The sequence below is a fragment of the Gracilinanus agilis genome, chromosome 1 (assembly GCF_016433145.1).
Source record: "Gracilinanus agilis isolate LMUSP501 chromosome 1, AgileGrace, whole genome shotgun sequence".
Lineage (NCBI taxonomy): Eukaryota > Metazoa > Chordata > Mammalia > Didelphimorphia > Didelphidae > Gracilinanus > Gracilinanus agilis.
This window is the reverse complement of record NC_058130.1, coordinates 756,524,843-756,533,322: the sequence shown is the minus strand read 5'-3', so window position 1 is coordinate 756,533,322 and position 8,480 is coordinate 756,524,843.

Below are 8,480 nucleotides of genomic sequence, written 5' to 3'. Positions count from 1 at the left end.
CTCAAAAGGGACCCTCACAATTCCAAGTTCACAACAAAATCTCAAAGTCAGATTAAACAACAGTTCAAACTTTAACAAAAAAAACAAACTTTAACCAAAAAAAACCAAACTTTAAACTGAAGTTTCTCAAGTAGCATGAGACTTCTTCACAATCATTCTCAGGAGCCAATCAGCTATAACAGTGATTCCCAAAGTGGGAGCTACCACCCCCTGGTTGGTGCTGCAGCGATCCAGGGGAGCAGTGACAGCCACACTTTTTTTTGTATTACATTCCATTCTGAGTTCAATAAATAGTTTCATAATTTCCAGGGGGCACCAAATAATATTTTTTCTAGAAAGGGGAAGGTAGGCCAGAAAAGTTTGGGAACCACTGAGCTATAACTTCAGTAATCCAAATAGCAGGTGTGGCTCCACTGGTCCTTTTACCTGAGTATAGTGAATCCAACCTCTTTTAGGAGTCCTCATGGATATATCAGTTATCAGCAAAATCTGAAATGGTTCCTCTCAAGCCAAAGTCAATTTATCATCTTTCCAAATACAAATCAAAATCCAGTCTTCTGACTGGAACGTATATACTGGAAAACCTAGAGGTGGGTTTTGAGCAATCAGTGCTTTCTTCTGTAAGGAAGATAAAGTTAAAGTGAGAGTATGTATATAATTTCTTAAGAATTTATCTCTACTCTCCCACTGGGGTGGAGTACCATCCCATCTAGAAGGATATGGATGGCCATACATGAGTTCATAGGGGGATAGCCCAATGTCCCTCCAGGGCTTTGTTCTTATTCTCAGGAAGACACTTAGTCCATGGTAATATTAAATGACCAGAAGCATATACACTCCACTTATCCTTAAGTGGGGGAGGTTTGTGACCCATGTGTACTATATAGTAAGTGATGAATCAGAATCGACTGACTGCCCTCTGGGCAGTCCTAAGCAAAGCTTTAGCTATAATTGGGCCATGTAAAGTGGAAGGAAGGCACAGGAAGTGACACAAGGAATGATCTTTAAAAGTGGCAAGAACTTCCTGTGACAAGGTCTTTTGCCTTCAACTGGACTCTGGAGGATCTCTGGCTGAGGACTGCTTTCTATTAGGACTACCACGTGGGTGAGCGAAAAAGGCTGGCTTGTTCTGGAGGTACTAGCCTCTGGAGAGGCCCCTCTTTTTGAAGGAAGCCTCACGGCTAAAACTCTTGTTTAATTTACCTCAGGGCCCCCTTTGCTGGGGCCTCTAAAGCCTTGCCTGGTTCAGACCAGTACCACATGGGAACCTGGATTCCTGACTTCTGGAAAGGGCTGACAGAAGGTCTTGTGTGACAGGTGACATGTCTGAAAGTCAAGACTTGGGACCTGGACCAAAGTTAAGCCTGGCCAATCAGAAATGAAGGAGAATTGATGTCATTGGCCTTAAAAGAAAGAGGATGAGAAATAGTTTATTCTTTTTTTCTCTGGATTCCCTCTCTCCCTGTTCTGGAGTGCTTAACACTCCATTTTAGCCATGACTGAGAGCTAGAGTCAAAGAAGCATGCTGTGGCTTGGAGGCTTTTTTTTTTTAAGTTAGGGTGGCCTGGTGATCTTTCTCTCTTTCTTTATCTCTTCCTAGCTTTTACTAATAAAGAATTAAAAATTAATATACAGTCTCCAAGGAATTTGAATCAGTTCCTAACTTTAGGAGGTAGACAGCTAAGCCCAAGGCAATGGATCAAGAAGCATGTTGTTGAAATGTACTTTAACATCCTTTCCTTTTCCCAATTCTTTTTATCTTTCTGATTATAGTTCTGTTTATTACCCCATTGTGACATTTTAGTTAATCTCATCACTGACTCTCCCAGAGGTTAAAACAAAGAACTCATAAGACTGAACTGGCTGAAGTGACTATGAATCAGTTTTACCTAGCTCCTAGACTTTACTACTCTGCCTTAGATGACTGAATTTTAAAGAAAACACTTAACTCCAAAGTAATTCTCATAGTTAGCTAGGATTAGCTAAAGATAATCAAATCTTAGTCTCTATTTTATCTAGGCTCCCAGTTACCCTAGCCTTTGGCTAGATGCTGTGTCCCAAGTGTTTGTAAACTTAACCAATTCATTGTCCTTCTTTCTAGACCCCCTAAATGTATATAAGCACTTGAAGTTCTGTAATTCAGTGGAAATTCCCACTAATTATATTACTATGAGAATTTATTTTTCATATGCTATATTAAGTTTTGTATCAGGGCCCTGGAGTAGAAAGGCCTCAATTACTGAGTATTAGAATTCCTGAGTCAGGTCTTGGACCTCAAGGCACAATCCAGTCTACAAATTTTTGCATTTCCTTGATTCTTAGAAATTCCCAAGAATATCTTTCTTTTAAACAGAATTGGGTTAATAAATGGAGGGGATAAAGGTTCTTTTTCTGTGTACATGTTCCCCATGTCAACAAGATGGGAAGGGTGGTTAGTTTGATGAAGCACCTCTTAATTAGCCATTTACCAATTAGAGATATCTTGGGATATTCAAAAGAGAGGTTGTCTAATAAGCTCCTAAAATTCTATTTATTGAGCTCCCTAACCAAGCATCAGGGGCTCTGGACACTGAGAGAGGGCCATTGACTTATATCACTTTATTGGTCATGATGTTGGCCAAGCCAGTGAATTGATATAATTAATAAACTGATATTCTTACCCCCAAATCAGTCTCTAACGATCATTGTCATAGTAGTGTGTCTTTTCCTGAGACTGTACTCCTCCCAGGGCAATGGCTCTGTGCAATATTTTTGATGATAGCTCTTCTGGCCCCAATTAAAGACTTGTTATTATAACTACTCTGGTAGTTCTGATTATTTTTCAAATTGACAATTGTTTGTTACAATACCTTGAGCTTTATGGGAAAGTACCTATATGTCAGATTTAAAATACAACTGAACATTTAAATTAAGGTCTTCTATGTTAGTTCCTTATAAAATTGATAATGATATTTTAGTCTATGACTGAGTTCCTAACCTTGGAATGTGGATAATTTTGCCAAATAGTTACAACTACTTAAATCAATAGCTCTTCAACTAGTGTAGGGAATGATTAAGTTTTTTGTGTTTGTTTTTTTTTTAAAACCCTCACCTTTTGTCTTGGAATCAATACTGTGTATTGGTTCCAAGGCAGAAGAGTGGTAAGGGTAGGCAATGGGGGTCAAGTGACTTGCTCAGGGTCACACAGCTGGGAAGTGTCTGAGGCCAGATTCGAACCCAGGACCTCCCGTCTCTAGGCCTGGCTCTCCATCCACTGAGCTACCTAGCTGCCCTCTGATTAAGTTTTAAAAATGATTATGACTCCGGGCAGCTGGGTAGCTCAGTGGATTGAGAGCCAGGCCTAGAGACTGGAGGTCCTAGGTTCAAATCCGGCCTCAGACACTTCCCAGCTGTGTGACCCTGGGCAAGTCACTTGACCCCCATTGCCTACCCTTACCACTCTTCCACCTATAAGTCAATACACAGAAGTTAAGGGTTTAAAAAACAAATTAAAAAAAAATTTATTAAAAAAAAATGATTATGACTCTCACGAAGTTGATAAGAGATTTTTTTCAAACTGTTTGGTTTTTTATTCCTTGTCAAATTTATTATGGTCTATACCAGTGCTGGGCAAACTATGGCCTACTGAAATGTTCTATCCTAATCTGACAAATACAATACAATGAAACTTCGAAAGAGTTGCCTTAGAAACAGACTGACAGATGAGCAATTCCTTTCCTTTGGCCCCCTCTTTAAAAAGTTTGCCCATCACTGGGCTAGACAAATAACTATCTTTTAGGATTGTGACTTTTTAGATGGCCCAATGATTTAAAAAATTATTTTTAATAATTTAATAATTTAATAACCAAGGGGAGAATTATCAAAAGTGGATTTGGGGGAGAATATAACTTACTCCATTTTGTGCTATTTTTGTAATTATTAAAAAAATATATTGAGAGTCTCCTTTAGGTCCTCCCTTCCCCTAATCACTTTACCGTTACAAAAGAAAACTCATAGAACTTTGATCAGTTTTAGAAATTCACCTACTTTTCTTTACCCTATCTACAAGATACATAGTAGGAATATTTCAAATGTTAACTGACTGACAAAGAAAATGCCATTTTCTTATGTCTAGTAGCTATACTTAAAGGCCTTTGTTATATTTTAAGTATATATTTTTTGTTGTTGTTAAAAAAGTACCTCTTTCATGACAAACCCTACTTGATCCTACCCCAAACAGTTAACTCTGGGTCATGGTACCCATTGCCCACCCTCACCACTCTTCTGCCTTGGAGCCAATACACAGAAGTTAAGAGTTAAAAAAAAAAAAAGTTTATCTTCATACTTATTAATGTGTAGCTAGCAAGGACCCTCAAAATTCTAGTAAAATGGGGAAGAGGTTCAAAAACTTATTGCATCTTCGCCTTTTTTGTTTCTAAGGTAACATAATTCAAATAGCTAAGTTTGAGATAACAATATATTATGCTGTTTGCCTTATAAAACACCAGATTCCATGAAATCTGCATCATTCTTTTTTTTTCTTGTTTCATTCATTAAAATAATTTCTTTAAATGTTGATATCTTTTGTTTCTACCTAGATCTTATATCCTTCCCCTCTCCAAGAACCAAGTCAAGATTTTATAAGCACCCCCTCCCTTTGGAAACTGCTTGTCTCAGTTTGTTCACATTCTATAGTTTGGTCTCTTTCCAAGGTCTACTGAGTAAAGTTTCATCCCTAAAAAGCCTAGAATTAGCTTTTGGGTTAGTTATCAAAATCAATACTACGTTTTTATTGGATACTTTCCCTGTGATTTTGTTGAGACTTAAAGCACTTTTCTTACTCCTACAACCAACAAATTTCCCAAGATGAGAGAGTTAAAGATTGTTTTCTGCCCTAAAAATATGGACCGCCAGCTACAGTTGGCAATGAGACTGTTACCCTAATAATGAAACTTTAGCAACTGACCTCTGGCCAGAACATGTCTTTTTTCCTCCTTAAGAGATCTCAAATAGTTTGTTTTCGTATTTAGTCCTCCATCCCTTTTTCTGTTCCAATTTCTTCCCTTCTGGTAAACTGGGTGTTGGAATAGCCAAGTTGTACCTATGTAGGAGGAAGGGGAAGGAAGGAGAGGAAAGGAAGTACTTTAGGGTTGGTTTGATGATATCTTTAACTTACCTTTCCCTCCGTCATCTGCAGGGAGGCATTTTCCCAATTACGGGTTGAATTAATTTTTGACATTCATTTTCTCACACTGAGTTACATATTCTTTCTCTCTCTACCCTCTTTCCTTCCTCTCTGAGATAGGAGCAATTTTATAAAGGTTATACATATGCTCTCAAATAATACATTCTTCCATATTCATCATATTATGGAAGAAGACACATATCACTAAAAAAAAAAAAAACCTCTTGAAGAAATAGTAGAAAATGGTCTGCTTCAATTTGCATTCATATTCCATTAGTTCTTTCTCTGGAGGTGAATAGCATTTTCCATCATGAATCCTTTGGAATTGTTTTGGATCATTACATTGCTGATAACAGCTAAGACATCTACAGATGATCATTGTATAATATTGCTGTTGAAGTAGAAACATTCTTTATTTTTTTAAAACCCTTACTTTCTGTCTTAGATTCAATACTGGGTATTGGTTCTAAGGAAGAAGAGCGGTCAGGGCTAGGCAACGAGGGTGAAGTGACTTATCCAGGGTCACACAGCTAGGAAGTGTCTGAGGTCACATTTGAACTCAGGACCACCCGTCTCTGGGCCTGGCTTTCAATCCACTGAGCCACCAAGCTGCCCCCTAGAAAAATTTTTTAAAAAAAGAAAAACTTCTACCTTTTGTCTTAGAATCAATTCTGCATATTGGTTCTAAGGCAGAAGAGCAAGAAGGACTAGGCAATGGCGGGGTTAAGTGACTTGCCCAGGATCACACAGCTAGAAAGTATCTGAAGTCGTATTTAAACCCAGGACCTCCTGTCTCCAAGCCTGGCTCTCTATCCACTGAACCACCCAGCTGCTCCCCAAAGTAGAAACATTCTTAAAATGCCTGATCTAAACAAGGGTTCTTAATCTCTCTTGTGTTATGGACCCTTTTGGCAGTCTGATGAAACTTTTTTAAATAGACCCCTTCTTTGAATAATGTTTTAAACGTAATAATAAATATTATAAGTAAAATTTATTTATTATAATGTAGTATATTAACATAACATTATATATTTATGGGAATATTATATAATCATTAATAATAATTATTTTTAAATGCCTAAGATTACAAAAGATATTGAAATACAATTATCAACATTAAAAAACAAAACAATGAACCCAACCTTGCTTTAAAGGAATCAAAGACTCACAAAATTACAGCTAGAAAGGATCAAACAGGTCATCTAGTCCAATTCCCTCATTTTACAAATGAGGAAAATTGACTTCATGGAGATAAAGGGAGTTGCTCCAGCTCGGTTCTTAAATGGCAGGGGAAGGTTTTGAAGCCCTTTGCTCTGAGTCCAGAGCCCATGCTCTTTCTTCTACCTCTTTCCACCATTCCAGGGGCTCCTGCTCCAAGTCCTACAAACAGTAATTGAAGAACCTAAACGCTACTGCTCAATTACCCAGAATCCACAACCAATCCTGCCTAGCCACTAAATGCTTCTATTTCCTTTTTTTTTTAAACCCTTAATTTCTGTGTATTGGTTCCTAAGTGGAAGAGTGGTAAAGGTGGGCAATGGGGGTCAAGTGACTTGCCCAGGATCACACAGCTGGGAAGTGTCTGAGGCCAGATTTGAATCCAGGACCTCCCATCTCTAGGCCTGACTCTCAATCCACTGAGCTACCCAGCTGTCCCTAAATGCTTCTATTTCCTAAACAGAGACAGAGAATTAGAGATGGAGAGAGAGAGAGTGTGAGAGACAGAGAGACAGAGGAACAGAGGCAGAGACAGAGAAATGGGGAGACAAAGAGAGAGAAAGAGAGACAGAGAGAGAAACCAGCTTTTATGGCTTCAAAATACTTCTCAGGAATATTAGTTAACATTTCGTCTTCTGCCCCGTTCCTCAGTTCCTCTGGCTTCCTGACATCTAGGCAGCAAAGGATGAGAAAGCTGAATTCTCCATGTTGAAGGAATGTCTTTCTGGCCTAGCAAAAATCACATATCAGGTACCCAGGAAAGGCAGAAGATACCCTGAATTACATTTGCCACGTCAAGCTGGACTACTTGAGGATTATCGTCATTATTTATTGATTCGGTTGCATTTTGGTTAATCCAAATATTTTTATTTGTGGCCTCAGAGAGGGCAGAGAAGAGCCCTGGCTTTGACTCTGTTTCCTCTCTGAAGGTCGTCCCCTGCCCTGGTAGTGGGTTGAGGTCTCATGCAGGCCACTCCTTAGATCAGAGAGGAAAACATTTTTGTCTAAGAGTGGTAGCAGATGCCTTTTCCTTTGTCTTGATGGCCAGCTCAGGATTTCTGGAGGTCATTATTTAGCAGCTGGCTAGATCAGCTCATTCGCTCTCCTCACCAGACTTTTCTCTTGTGTTGTGCAGCTCATTAGCTCCTCCAGCAGGGAAAGAGAGAAGAACCAGAGGAGGGGAAAATCTGCTGCTTGACAAGTAATCAGATAGTCCAGTCAGTCAGGAGGCTGACATCACTGGGCTTCCACTGTGAATACAACACTAGAAAGACAGTGTTGTAGTTGGAAACCCTTAACTACAATGAATTTTTACACAATCAGCAGATTTCATTGGTACTTATTAAATCTCATGGTAAAGCCATTGAAGCCTGAGCATAAGCCAAATGCAGAAAAAGAGTAGGGAGAATGGAGTTCCCTTTATTACTAAGGGGGCATTATTTTCATCTTCTCTGTCCTCATAAACTAGAGCAGGGGTCCCACCTTTTTGGCCGAGAGAGCCATAAACGCCACATTTTTTAAAATGTAATTTCGTGAGAGCCGTGCCGTGCTCACAGTGTGGCTCCTGTAATAGCATCTGAAAAAAAAAAAATGGACTTTATGGCTCCTGCAGAAAGAGCCGTATCTGGCCCTCAAAAGAGCCAGATATGCCTCGAGAGCCATACGTTGCCGACCCCTGATCTAGATAAATGACTTTTGGTTTAGAGAAAAGGAATACTTTTTTTTTTTTTAAGCCACTTAATTAGAGGCAGCTAGATGGCTCAGTGGACTGAGAGCCAGGTTCAGAGCCTAGAAGTCCTGGATTCAAATCCAGCCTCAGATGCTTCATAGCTATGTAATCCTGGGGAAGTCACTTAAACCTGATTGTCTGAGCCCCTGCTGCACTTCTCTCTTAGAACTGATACTAGAGGGGCAGCTGGGTAGCTCAGTGGAGTGAGAGTCAGGCCTAGAGACAGGAGGTCCTAGGTTCAAACCCGGCCTCAGCCACTTCCCAGCTGTGTGACCCTGGGCAAGTCACTTGACCCCATTGCCCACCCTTACCAATCTTCCACCTATGAGACAATATACTGAAGTACAAGGGTTTATTAAAAAAAAAAAA